The 12,811-nt window shown below is 46.0% G+C and overlaps 1 protein-coding gene across 4 annotated transcripts in view; it reads left to right on the top strand.

Moving 5' to 3' along the window:
• The window catches only part of shroom3 (shroom family member 3), a 245,988-nt gene that overhangs the window by 101,094 nt on the left and 132,083 nt on the right, over positions 1 to 12,811 (top strand). Inside the window, exon 1 of one of the 4 annotated variants that reach the window (XM_070871032.1) lies at positions 9,719 to 9,734. The exons of the other annotated variants lie outside the window; for them this stretch is intronic. The gene's annotated coding sequence lies outside the window, so the exon portion shown is untranslated. Of the gene's footprint in view, positions 1 to 9,718; positions 9,735 to 12,811 lie in introns of those variants that run through there. 4 annotated transcript variants of the gene reach the window in all.

Raw genomic sequence — 12,811 nt, 5'->3', positions numbered from 1 at the left:
GCCACACCGCCATTAAACTGTCGGGGGCACCATGTGACGGCCGCAAGATTTTTTAATGTGAATTTTGCTTGCGTGGCAGGAGATCGGCGGTGCGAGCTTTGATGACGCACTTAGGAAGGTTGGGTGGAAGTGGGGACCGCCGGAAAAACCACCGAGGAAAATTTTGCGAGCAGCGGCTATTCAACATCGCCGCGTGGGGTAACAGGCCTTATCGAGGCCTTATCGGGAGGCTGAATTTCTGCCCCACTGTCTGCCACTTGAGCAAGGTACTGGAGTTCCTGGAAACAGACCCCAGCATGACTCAACATCCTCAGGAGATGAGGAAAGAAAATTGAAAGGGGAAAAAATGTACCATGTAATCATTTGAAGGATTATCTGAAAGACACACACACCAGAAAAAATAGATAGTCTGGTAATTTTATTTTGTTACAGAAATACTGCCCGAGGCTGGGAATGTTATTATACATCTAAGATAGTGTTGAAATCATTGCCAGTGACTTGACATTGGATAGAATGTCACTGGCAACCTTTCAAGTTGATGTCTAAGTGAGTACATTACAAAAAATCTGACACTGCAAGAAGAGCAACAGAACAAATAGTGTGCGAATAGAAATGCTGCAAAATGTTACTGCAATGAATGGTTTTTAAAGAAACCTTTTGCAACAACTTTCTTTTGGGAATAAAGTCTCCTTTTTGTGTTATACATGTCATTGTAAATAGGATTATTAGGTTGAAATAAACATGGTCTAATAGTATTGTGCTGATGTCTGAATGTGCTGATAGACTGATTCTGTGAGGGCAGTCAGAAAACCTGCTTGTTAGTATAGGGCCAGAGATCATTCACATCAGGGATAGGCTTTTAATCACATCTCCTTTGGCTGGTTACATTCAAAATACATTCAATTGTGATTGGGCACAAAAAAAACTTAAGTATTTAAAATAAAGTAAAACTAAAATATATTTCTAGACAGTGATTTATGCGTTTTGAAGCCTGGAGAGCAATGAGTGATCCAGGTAGTGGTCACTCTGCAAAGTGCTGAGGCCTCTTTCAACCTTTGGTTGCAGATTGTGAGCTCTCACTTTCCAATGAATTCATTTCATTTTGTAATTTCAAGGCATTGCTGGGCAATTGGGTTTTCACAACTGTTAGTCCTGCATGTGTGGAACATTGTGTTTCAGTTTGAATATCAGTTTACATCAAATCTGTGCTTTTAAAGGAAGAGTTAGAAAAAAAACATTGACCATTCCTTGTGTAAACACAACTATTTTGGAACAACACTGGGAGGCATTGCTGGGCAATTGGGTTTTCACAACTGTTAGTCCTGCATGTGTGGAACATTGTGTTTCAGTTTGAATATCAGTTTACATCAAATCTGTGCTTTTAAAGGAAGAGTTAGAAAAAAAACATTGACCATTCCTTGTGTAAACACAACTATTTTGGAACAACACTGGGAGGCATGGCAGTCTTTAGTACTCCATGAAATTGCAATTTAAAATGTTTTTCAGTGTGTGTCTACATTGAGCTGTATAATGATAGAATTGTTTATGGAATAGAATGTATATACCCTCCCCTAATTTTTGTAGTCACTGAAAGCTTCATACATTTGAGGTCAGACGGAATGTGTTTCAGCAATACCTCACATCTCACTAAACAATACAGAACAATTCTAACTCATTGTAAAAAGTGTTATGTATGCATGCTTGTATTGTTATGTGATGTTTGTAACACTGAATGTACCCTTACACTGTACACACCTTACCTGTACACCAGAGAGTGCTGCTGCTGGAGACCTAAGGGTTACTTGCACACTGCGGGTAATCCAGTATAAAAGGGAGCTCACAGCTTGGTGTCCTCACTTGAGGTGCTGCAAATAAAGGACTACAGTCTACACAGTTTAAGTATCATACCCTACCTCGTGGAGTCATTATCAAAGGTGCCTGCATACACCACAAAAAGTGTACTCCCTAATGTATCAGAGTAACTTCTTTTGGGTGCTGTACTTTCTATCCCAGTGACCTCAGTGAATTAGCAAGATTCGCATTCACATTCTGCTGTGGGGCAGAACTGAAACTGTAGAAACCTATTTAAGTTATTTTTGTAATTAATTATGTAATTCTGTAATAATTATATAATCTGCTGCTGAAACCCTCATCCATGCCTTTGTTACTTCTAGACTTGACTATTCCAACGCACTCCTGGCTAACCGCCCACATTCTACCCTACGTAAACTTGAAGTGATCCGAAACTCGGCTGCCTGTGTCCTAACTCGCACCAAGTCCCACTAGCCCACCACCAGCGCTCGCTGACCTACATTGGCTCCCAGTTAAGCAACGCCTCGATTTCAAAATTCTTACCTCACAACCCACCCCCCCGAGATATCTGCGCTCCTCTAATTCTGCCCTCTTGAGCATCCCTGATTATTATCGCTCAAACATTGGTGGCCATGCCTTCTGTTGCCTAGGCCCTAAGTTCTGGATTTCCCCACCTAAACCTCTCTACCTCTCTTTCCTCATTTAAGACGCTCCTTAAAACCTACCTCTTTAAACAAGTTTTTGGTCATCTGCCCTAATTTCTCCTTGTGTGGCTCAGTGTCAAATGTTTTGTCTTGTACGTCTGTGAAGCGCCTTGGGATATTTTACTGTGTTAAAGGTGCTATATAAATACAAGTTGTTGTTGTTGTTCAGTTATGACCATTCCTAATGTTCAGCAAATATGGATCTTCCTGTGTCTGGGTAGGATTCAGACTTGGATCTAACTGATGCACAGATATTTCTCTGCTGTATTGTGTTGTATCACTTAGTTCCTGTGTAAGTTTCAAACATGATACTATTTTAATGCTTTTTTTCAGATATAGTATCAGAAGAACAGGTGCAGCGTCGACAATCCGGAGTTCTGGAATCCGGACCGATTGGTGGCAGGGTTGTCCGGAATCCGTAAAATGTTCCGGACCTGCCGACCTCGGGGAGGGGGGGGCCCGCCGCTGCCCGACATCGGGCCTTGCCTCCGCTCGCCTCACCTCCGCTGCCCTTACCTCGAGCCTCCTCGCCGGCCCGCCCGAACACCACCTGCACGGTGGAGCCCCGCCCGAACACCACCTGCACGGTGGAGCCCCGCCCGAACACCACCTGCACGGTGGAGCCCCGCCCGAACACCACCTGCACGGTGGAGCCCCGCCCGAACACCACCTGCACGGTGGAGCCCCGCCCGAACACCACCTGCACGGTGGAGCCCCGCCCGAACCACTCCTCCTTGGCGGGGCCCCGCCCAACATCCTAATTGACGGGGTTGGCCGGCCCGAACAGCTCCTCGGCGGGGACCCCCTCCCCTGCTTTCTGACGTTCCAAAATCCGGAAATACCCGAACCTGGGCTTGGGTATTTCCGGATTTGTGACGTCAGAAAGATGATCGAAAGCCCGGAATGCGAACGGCCTCGGTCCCAAGGGTTACGGATTCTCGACGTTGCACCTGTAAAAGGATCTGTAATTGCCGAAAAAGAAAACTCTTTGCAGCCTGAGGATTAACTCCCATTCATGAGAAACTAACAGGACAGTAGTAACCATTGAGGCAATCGAGGAAAGTGCCCTTTTGTAATCATCATCTCTTCAAGTATAAATAGGGATCTTCTGACGCTTTTGCATCCCATTCCCCCGCCTGCCAAACTATTGTTGTAACTAGCTGGGATTTCAACACTCCTCCCCCATTTCCCTGCATTCCAGTGAGAGACAGCGAGCAAGGGAATGCTGTGTGAGTGAAAAACAATGTAATGCGATTAAATCTCTAATGCCACTGCAGGTAATGGAGAATTTTGACTTGCCTCCCTTGCTGGAGAGGAGCAGTGTTGAACATTAGCTCCAGCTGAGTGAGCTGTGAAACAAGGGTGGAGACACAGAGGATTGTGTGGCCAGGGGATGGGGGGAAGTTGTGGAGATTGGATGCAAGAAGGAAGTGGAAGAGAGAATGGGATTGCCGGGGAAAACATTCCTCTGTACATAAAAAGCATGTTTATGATTTTTCGACACATAGCACATAGGAAGTCTTCCCATGAATGAGTAGGCAGTGCAGAGCAAGACTCTATATCATAAATATTTAGACCCTAACTGTGATGGCTCAAAATTACAGTCTTCGTGCGTGAGCCTTACAAATTAGAGCAGGTTTGATTCTTGGGGACGGATTTTCAGCTTTCGGGTTTTTTCGGCGAAAACGGTAGCGATATGTGAAACTTACCATTTTTGCTGCACTACCGTTTTTAGGCTGAACTTTTGGGTTTTATGGTAAGCGGGGCGTTGCACGAGGATTCGCGGCGCAAACACGCGAGTTTCGCCAAATTTAGTCCGAGGCCGGGAGCACTGCAAGAGAGGCCTTGGGAGGGGGGAAAAAAAATCAAAAAACATTCAAAAAACATTTACAAGACACTTATCTATTAAATCGCTGAAAAAAAATTGAAAACTAAAAACTTTAACTTACATTTTTTGCAGATTTTCATACTTCCCACTGCTGGCAGGGCTGCACCGACAGGTTTGACCTGTTGGTATTCTGGGCGTGACGTACGGGTCAGGAGAGAGCCGAAAGTCCGACGGTAACGTAATCCGCGGCATTGCATGTCGGCTCTCCTCTGTTCAGCGGTACGCCCCATCGCTGCCGCAAACAATGAGCCGAGGATCCCGCTCGGGTGTTGCGACCGGGTTTTCGCTGCAGAGGGTCAAATCGCGGTGAAAACCCGGTCGCAAACTTCTCAAAAATTCGGCCCAAGTTGCCTGAGTTAGCTGTTCGGCAACAGGACAGAGTATAGGCAATTGGTCACAGCAGAGGATTAACATGGTCCCTGCTTCTGATTTCTCTGCAGCAATCCCGACAGGAACTGTGTGGGTGCTGATGCTGGCCATGGACAGCTGGATGTGAATAATGGCCTTATGGGTGACTGCTGCCTATGGAACTTTAGGAGGGCGGGAAAAATAGAGAAAAAAAAGAGAAGATTGAATCTGGTTGGTGGGGAGGGGATCTGGCACTTGCATTTTGCCCTTTCACTTTATGATGTAACCACAACTCCAGATTTTTTTATGATGGAGACACTAGGGTGAAAGGCCAAATCCCATAGTCCAGGACCTGAAAGTGAAAGAAAAGAGGAGATAAATCAGTAAATGCTGAGTAAGTCACCCTAGCTTGGGTTTTAAGAGACTAAGGATTGTAGGAGGAAGGAAAGACACAGGTTCTTCTGCATTTTGAATTACTCTATTGAACATCTATTGTAACATAGAAGTATGTGTGTGTGTATTTTATGTGAAAATGCCAGAAAAAAGTAGGCAGCCTTTGTTGTGGCTTAATTCTTTCAGGTTGTTTTGATCATTGATCTTGGAGCTTCATCAGCCATAGTAAAATTAAAATGCTGCGTTGGTTAGGAATCCAAGTTTGTATTTAATTACATTCCTGAAAATTTTCAGTTAATCCCTTGATTGACAGGAAGAGGTATTTGATCTGTCTGCTGTTTAATGGCCTGTCTTTGTCATTGGGTGTTTGAGTGAGGTTCTCTTTGAAGTTAGCTCTTTTGTTGTAGTATTAGTCTGGGTGAAACCTAGGTGGTTCTTGAACCTGCCTAGATTGATGCTGCATATCTTGGCCACTCTTGTACATATCATGGATAGCTGATCCATTTTATCCTTTTAGGAACACAAGTTCTGTTACACACCCGCGGATTCTTCCTGATTTCCAGGGTTTCTCCCTGATGCTTTTTCTAGCATTTTTCAGATTATGATCATGGACCATGCAACATGAAAAGGGTCCAAGTGCTTGGATTGAAGTGTCCAGAAGTAATGAGCTTTAACAACATATTGCAGGCAAGAAAAACTTCAAACTTTTAAAATACATGTAATACACTTGTGAACTGCATTTGAGGGCTAAAGCTGTGAACTATTAACCAGAGGATTGCAAACATGACCGAGAGTGTTGTAATGTCATAAGTCAAAGGTTAAGGTAACTGATGTAATGTTGAATCTCTAAGTTATTTATAGCCTTAACATTCAACCTTTGTGACATTTTCTCAAGTTTTTGGAATTTTTATTGCACATGAATGTGATCATCTTTCTAACTTTGTGAACAAAGAAGATAAAGATTGTTTTCGCAACAGTGTACTTCTGTGGTTGCATAGTGATTTAAATTGTAGCATAGTTGTTCCTTATTCGACTAGACACCTGCTCAGTCACTTAGCTTTTACAAAAAGATTGGGTTTGTTGCTAACCAGAGAGTCTACTAAATAACTGAAAACATAAATAAACAGCAGCCTTTCATCAACTGAAAAGAGGAAAAGTAGCTCAACATTTCAGGATTAGAGCCTGTCATGACAAATATTTACTAACCAAAATATTAACATGACTTTTTTAAGATGCTGAATTTTTGGTTGTTTTTATCATTTTGACCACTGCTGGAACAATTCTGACAAAGGGTTTACTCCTGAAATGTGAAGCCGTTTTTCCTCTTTTCGACTGGCGATGAATCTCAGATCTTGGGGCAGATTTTCTGGTGATTTATGCTTCTGGCGGCGGTGAGCTCTTCTGGTCGGGCGGTCAGCTTGCAGCGCTCTGCGGGGGTTTTTGGGGCCAGCTTTGCGGGGGCGCGGAGCAGCACCACCCGGAAGAGTTGAGCCGGTGCAACGCCCCTGGTTGCGACACCGGCACGCTTTTTGAGACCCGTAGTGCGCCGTCCTAGGACCGCCTGTGAAAACGGGCGGTCCAACCTATGCTGACTGCAGTGAGGTAAATAATACCGACCTCAGGTAAATGTGATTGTTTTTTCTTTTTTTTTTTGCGATTTATGTTGTGGTTGCTTGGGCTATGGATTGGAAATCTTTTTGGTGTTTTTTTTTCTTCCCAGGCCTCTCTTTGAGAGCTCCCAGGCCAGTTCTTTAGCTCGGGATTTTCTCATGCTCAGCCAGCCTAGCGCCCTCAGAGAGGTGTACAACGCCTCCCTTAGTGCTCCGCCCCACACTCAGGGCCCAGCTGCCCAAGTTTGATGACTGAGGTGTAAACTGTTCCTGGACACAAACTTCACCGCCCTGCCGCCATTAACGCCCTGAAATCACCAAAGCCGAAATTCCAGCCCCTACTTTTATCATTTTCAGTTTCTGTTCCAGCTTTTCTGTAAAATGGCATTTTTTTATCTTCACGTGTAAAATAGGCAATTGACATGAGTAAATAACTTTGGAAAACACTGTAGAATTGTACAAAACAAATTCTTTGTCTGGTACAGGTATTAAGGAAACTTGTCAGAAATCTCCTTACTTTACAAGGTGCATATTGGTCACTTAAAGTTTTACTTGTGATATTTCAGATGGGGAGCAATTTTACTGATGAGCAGTATATGTGTTCCTGTGATTGAGCAGGTACAGTGCTCACCACTATTTCGAATATTTCAATTGCAGTCTGCTGATTCAAAGTTTTTTGCGCTAACATTTTTGAATTATCCAAAAATCTGAATTAAGCAAAGTGGGAACTTAGTTCTAAAAATGAATTATCAGATCATTTGAATTAAGCAACTTTGAATTAAAAGTAAGCTTTATACTTTTCAAAAACATTGGGCGGCACTTTCAGGTGGCTTGCAGGAGACGACCCTCAATGTTGCTGCTCTTCTCCTTGGTGGTCGAGTCCACAGGGAATGGAGCTCTGTCAGTAGACTTGGTGAGTCGCAAAGCACCCTGGGAATGGTACATACTACTGTGCAGTTGTGGTGGAGGTGACTTGGTCAAATGGCAGGGGTGCTGTTCAATTGAACTGCTCTGTCCTGGATGGTGTCAAACTTCTTGAGCCTTGAGCTGTGGCTCAGTGAGTAACACTCTCGCCTCTGAGCCAGAATGTTGTGTGGGTTCAGGTCCCACTCCAGGGACTTGAGCGCACGAAAATCTAGGCTGACAGTGCAGTGCTGAGGTGGAACGCTGCACTGTCGGAGGTGATATCTTTCAGATGAGACGTTAAACCGAGGCCCTGTCTGCTCTCTCAAATGGATGTAAAAGATCCCATGGCACTATTTCAAAGAAGAGCAGGGGAGTTATCCCCAGTGTCCTGGCCAATATTTATCCCTCAATCAACATAACAAAAAAACAGATTATCTGGTCATTATCACATTGCTGTTTGTGGGAGCTTGCTTGTGCGCAAATTGGCTCCCGCATTTCTCACATTACAACAGTGACTACACTCCAAAAGTACATCATTGGCTGTGAAGCGCTTTGAGATGTCCGGTGGTGTGAAAGGCGCTATATAAATGCAAGTGTGTCATTCGTCTTTCTTTGCAGATGTTTGATAGGCTTTGAGGGGTTCGGAGGCGAGCCACTCATCACAGAGTACCAAGCCTCTGGTACAGATGATGCTTTGTGACAGTGCAATCCAATCCACCCCACAAAATAAAAAAACACTTTTAGCATCAATTCAACCAACTTTTCATGTGTAGTGAAGTTCTATTTACCGTATACACATGTAGGGAATGGTCTTGGAAAAACTCAGAACAATGCATTAATTATAAATAAGAGTTAGCCATGGAAGATGCTTCTGTGTTGATACCAAATTTGCTTTCAAATAAGATGTTGGATAACTTATCGTCAACTCCTTTGGTTGGTTGTCAGTTTCTCATTTGATGATTAACAAGTTTTACTGTCAATCCATTCTCTACTCAATTAATTGAAGCGCCAACTGATCAAATTTACGTGTTATATTAATTTTGTTAATAGTAATAATTAGAAAATTTAATTTTCTTTTCCTTCCTCCAATTCCTTTATCTACAATATAAGCACTATTTTCATGATTGTGGAGGGTGGAAGAAAGCATTAATGTGACATGCGGTAGTATAACATTTATTGTACCCGTGATACAGTTGTCTTCGTCTGCACAGTGCTGATGCTTGGAAGGTGTCTCGGGCATTGAACTCGGCAGCATGAAAGGTGTTCATACAATCATAGAAATTAAAGCAGTGAAGGAGGCCATTTCGGTCCATCGTGTCCGCGCCAGCTGACAAAGAGCTATCCAGCCTAATCCCACTTTCCAGCTCTTGGTCCGTAGCCCTGTAGGTTATGGCACTTCAAGTGCATATCTAAGTATCTTTTAAATGTGGTGAGGGTTTCTGCCTCTACCACCCTTTAAGGCAATGAGTTCCAGACCCCTCCCACCATCTGCGTGAAGAGATTCCCCTCATATCTCCTCTAAACCTCTTACCAATTACTTTAAATCTATGCCCCTGGTTGGTCCTTCCTATCCACTCTATCCAGGCCCCTCATAAATTTATCGGAGTGACTATTTGTCCTAACTCTCGCTTGGACAAATAGTCTCCGACTCCGCGTCCGCGCCCGCCCCCCCCCCCCCCGCGCAATTTCCACTAACCCTTTTCTGCGCATGCGTCCTCCTCACCCCCCGACCCGATCCGGAACCGGCACCGGCTCCGAACACCACGTTGCCCCCACTGTGTCGACTAAGCCTCCGATCATCTTCCGATCCATCAGCAGGCCCGAGCTTCCGATCAGGCAACGGGCGGTCAGGACTTTTATGTTTTCAGTACGAGCTCACAAACACACAGGCTGTACAATGGCTGGTAACTTCAGGAAGCCTGTCAGGTGACCTGACCTGTTTATTTTTGTAAATAGCAATGGCTGCAATGCCACAGTAGTCCACTGGGTGGAGCTATGTACATATTACAAGGACCAGTTTCTTTCTCAGCGGCAGTTTGAGTGAAGAGTGCGGGCGGCGGGGAAACACAAAAGGTTAGTATGCAGGTACAGCAAGTGATCAGGAAGGCCAATGGAATCTTGGCCTTTATTGCAAAGGGGATGGAGTATAAAAGCAGAGAAGTCTTGCCACAGTTATAAGGGTATTGGTGAGGCCACACCTGGGATACTGTGCGCAGTTTTGGTTTTCATATTTACGAAAGGATATACTTGCTTTGGAGGCAGTACAGAGAAGGTTCACTAGGTTGATTTCGGAGATGAGGGGGTTGACTTATGAGGAAAGGTTGAGTAGGTTGGGCCGTACTCACTAGAATTCAGAAGAATGAGAGGTGATCTTATCGAAACATATAAGATTATGAGGGGGCTCGACAAGGTGGATACAGAGAGGATGTTTCCACTGATAGGGGAGACTAGAACTAGGGGGCATAACCTTAGAATAAGGGGCTGCCCATTTAAAACTGAGACGAGGAGGAATTTCTTCTCTGAGGGTTGTAAATCTGTGGAATTCGCTGCTTCAGAGAGCTGTGGAAGCTGGGACATTGAAAAAATTTAAGTCAGAGATAGAAAACTTCTTAATCAATAAGGGAATAAGGGGTTATGGAGAGTGGGCAGGGAAGTGGACCTAAGTCCATGATCGGATCAGCCATGATCGTATTTAATATGTCTTTACTTATCTGTAGAATAACTCCATGAGGCCTAGTGTTGTTCTTGAACTGCTGTGACCTTAGTCTCTTTATTGTCTGCAGAGTGCCTTCACCGCGTGGTGACCAGCCTTTTATACAGCTCCCGCCTGGGCCTCCCACAGTTACACCCTCTATTGGTGCCAGCATAGTATATACACAGAGTATACATATATGACAGTATTAAATGGCAGAGCAGACGCGAGGGCCTGTATGGCCTACTGCTGCTACTATTTCTTATGTTCTTATAGAAGCGGGGCGGCGGGGAGGGAGAGAATAGGGGTGGTGGGGAGCAGTTTGTTTTTCATTCAGCGCCAGTTTGAGTGAAGAGTCAAGTGGCACGGTAAAGTGCTCTGTGAGGAGAGAGACGTGGTGGGGGTGGGGGGGGGGGGAGGTGCGGCGGAGAGACAGAGAAACACTGGGGTGGGGGGGGGGGGAGAAAGAGCCTGGGGACTGGGTGGGGGAAGGGGTGGAGAGAGAGCCTGGGGAGGAGAGGGAGACATTGTGGGAGGTGGGGGAGGAGAGAACTGTGGGAGGTGGGGGGAGAGAGAGAGCCTGGGGGGTGGGGTGGGGTGAGAGAGAGAGAGAGAGAGAAAAAAAGCCTGGGGGGGCGGGGAGAAGAGAGAGCCTGGGAGTCGGTGGGGAGGGAGAGAACGAAAGAGAGAGCTGGGGGGGTGGGGGGGGCGGGGAAGAGAGAGAGAGAGAGAGAGAGAGAGAGAGCCTGGCGGTGGGGGGCGGGGGAGAGAGGGACACTGGTCAGGGGAAGGGAGGAGAGAGAGAGCTTGGGAGGGAGACAGAGAGCCTGAGGATGAGAGAGAAAGAGACACTGGGGGGTGGGGGGGTGAGGAGAGATCTTTGGGGTGGGGGGGGGGGGTGAGAGAGAATCTAGGGGAGTGGAGAGAGAGAGAGCCTGGGGAGGAGAGAGAGAGACACTGGGGCGGGGGGGAGACAGGTGGGTGAGAAGAGATCTTTGGGGAGTGGTGGGGGGAGAGACAGAGCCTGGAGGGGGGGGGTGGTGCGGTGGGGGGAGAGGCAGATATCGACCTGGTGGGGATATCGTGGGGGGATAAAATCCAGAAGTCACGACACTGTCACTAATTCACTTCATACCCAATAAACATGTTGACAATCCACACACAATGCCTCATCTATGGCCGGGGAGGGGGGGATGGCAGCGGGTAAGGTCTTGCGCTTAGGTAAGGAACTTCGGGTGGGGGAGGGGTTGCACTTGCGCTGGGGTAAGGGACTTTGGCTGGAACTTGGTGTCTTTTGGGGAGATCTGTTCTCTGCGGCTTCTGAAGTCAAAATGGATCGAATTACAAATTGGAAAGTCAGTCAGAACTTGGGCTGGGCGGTTCCAGTTACACATTCCAGAGGAATTTCAGGGTGGGGCTTATCCTCCAAGGGGACCAATCAGCAATTGGTCATTGGCTCTCCATTATCCCATCAGAGAAACGGCTGCCTTTCAGTTAGTACAAATAAATGCATCCTAATTTTATACACCTCAACAAGGTCTCCCCCCAGCCTCCTCTGTGCCAAAGAAAACAAACCCAATCCTATCCAATCTTCCCTCATAGCTAAAATTTTCCAGTTCAGGCAACATCCTTGTAAAGAAGCGTCCATGTTGCATGTTTTTACTGAACGTGCGAGGTTGCAGCCTCTGTTCCATTATTTGAAGGGGCTGCTCCTCAATTTCTGCTTGCACTTCAGTTCCACACCCCTGATCTTTGGGCACCCTGTGTGGAGGGGAGTGGGCAGGTCGGAAGGCTTCCTCGCAGGACTGCTCCTGGGCATGGCCAAGGGGGCCATCAGCCGGTCCAGATAGCGGGCAGTCGAGGGGGTCGTTCAGCCTGACTGCCTGCCTCTCTTCCGCGGTTACATCCGAGCCAGGGTGTCCCTGAAGATGGAGCATGCGGTGTCCACCGGTACGCTCGCGGGAGAGGGGGGCGCCGGAGGGACTGGAGTGCATCATCACCCCCCCGGCAACCAAATTTTAATTTGATCATTTAAGTTTCAAGTTTAATTTGTTTTAATTTGCCGGTTTTAGTGCCCCCCCTCTTTTAGCCAGGAAGCACTTGTATAATTTCTGTTTTTAGTGCTCCAAACCCCCTCCCCCCTCCCCAAAAAAAGGGGCACTGGAAAAAATGTATTTTGGAGTGTGACCCCTCTTGCAGGGGGCATTTGTTTAAAGTGCACAACTAAAATAGTTGAACTGGTTTAAAAAAAAATCCTTGTAAATCTCCTTTGTACGCTCTCTAGTGCAATCACTTCTTTCCTGTAATGTAGTGGTGACCAGAACTACACGTAGTACTCTAGCTGTGGCCTAACTAGTGTTTTATACAATTCAAGCATAACCTCCTTGCTCTTGTATTCTATTCCTCGGCTAATAAAGGCAAGTATTCCGTATGCCTTCTTAACCACCTTATCTACCTG

This window comes from Pristiophorus japonicus, chromosome 2, assembly GCF_044704955.1.
Source record: "Pristiophorus japonicus isolate sPriJap1 chromosome 2, sPriJap1.hap1, whole genome shotgun sequence".
Classification (NCBI taxonomy): Eukaryota; Metazoa; Chordata; class Chondrichthyes; family Pristiophoridae; genus Pristiophorus; species Pristiophorus japonicus.
Note: the sequence above shows the minus strand (reverse complement) of the source record. Positions and strands in the feature narration are given on the sequence as shown.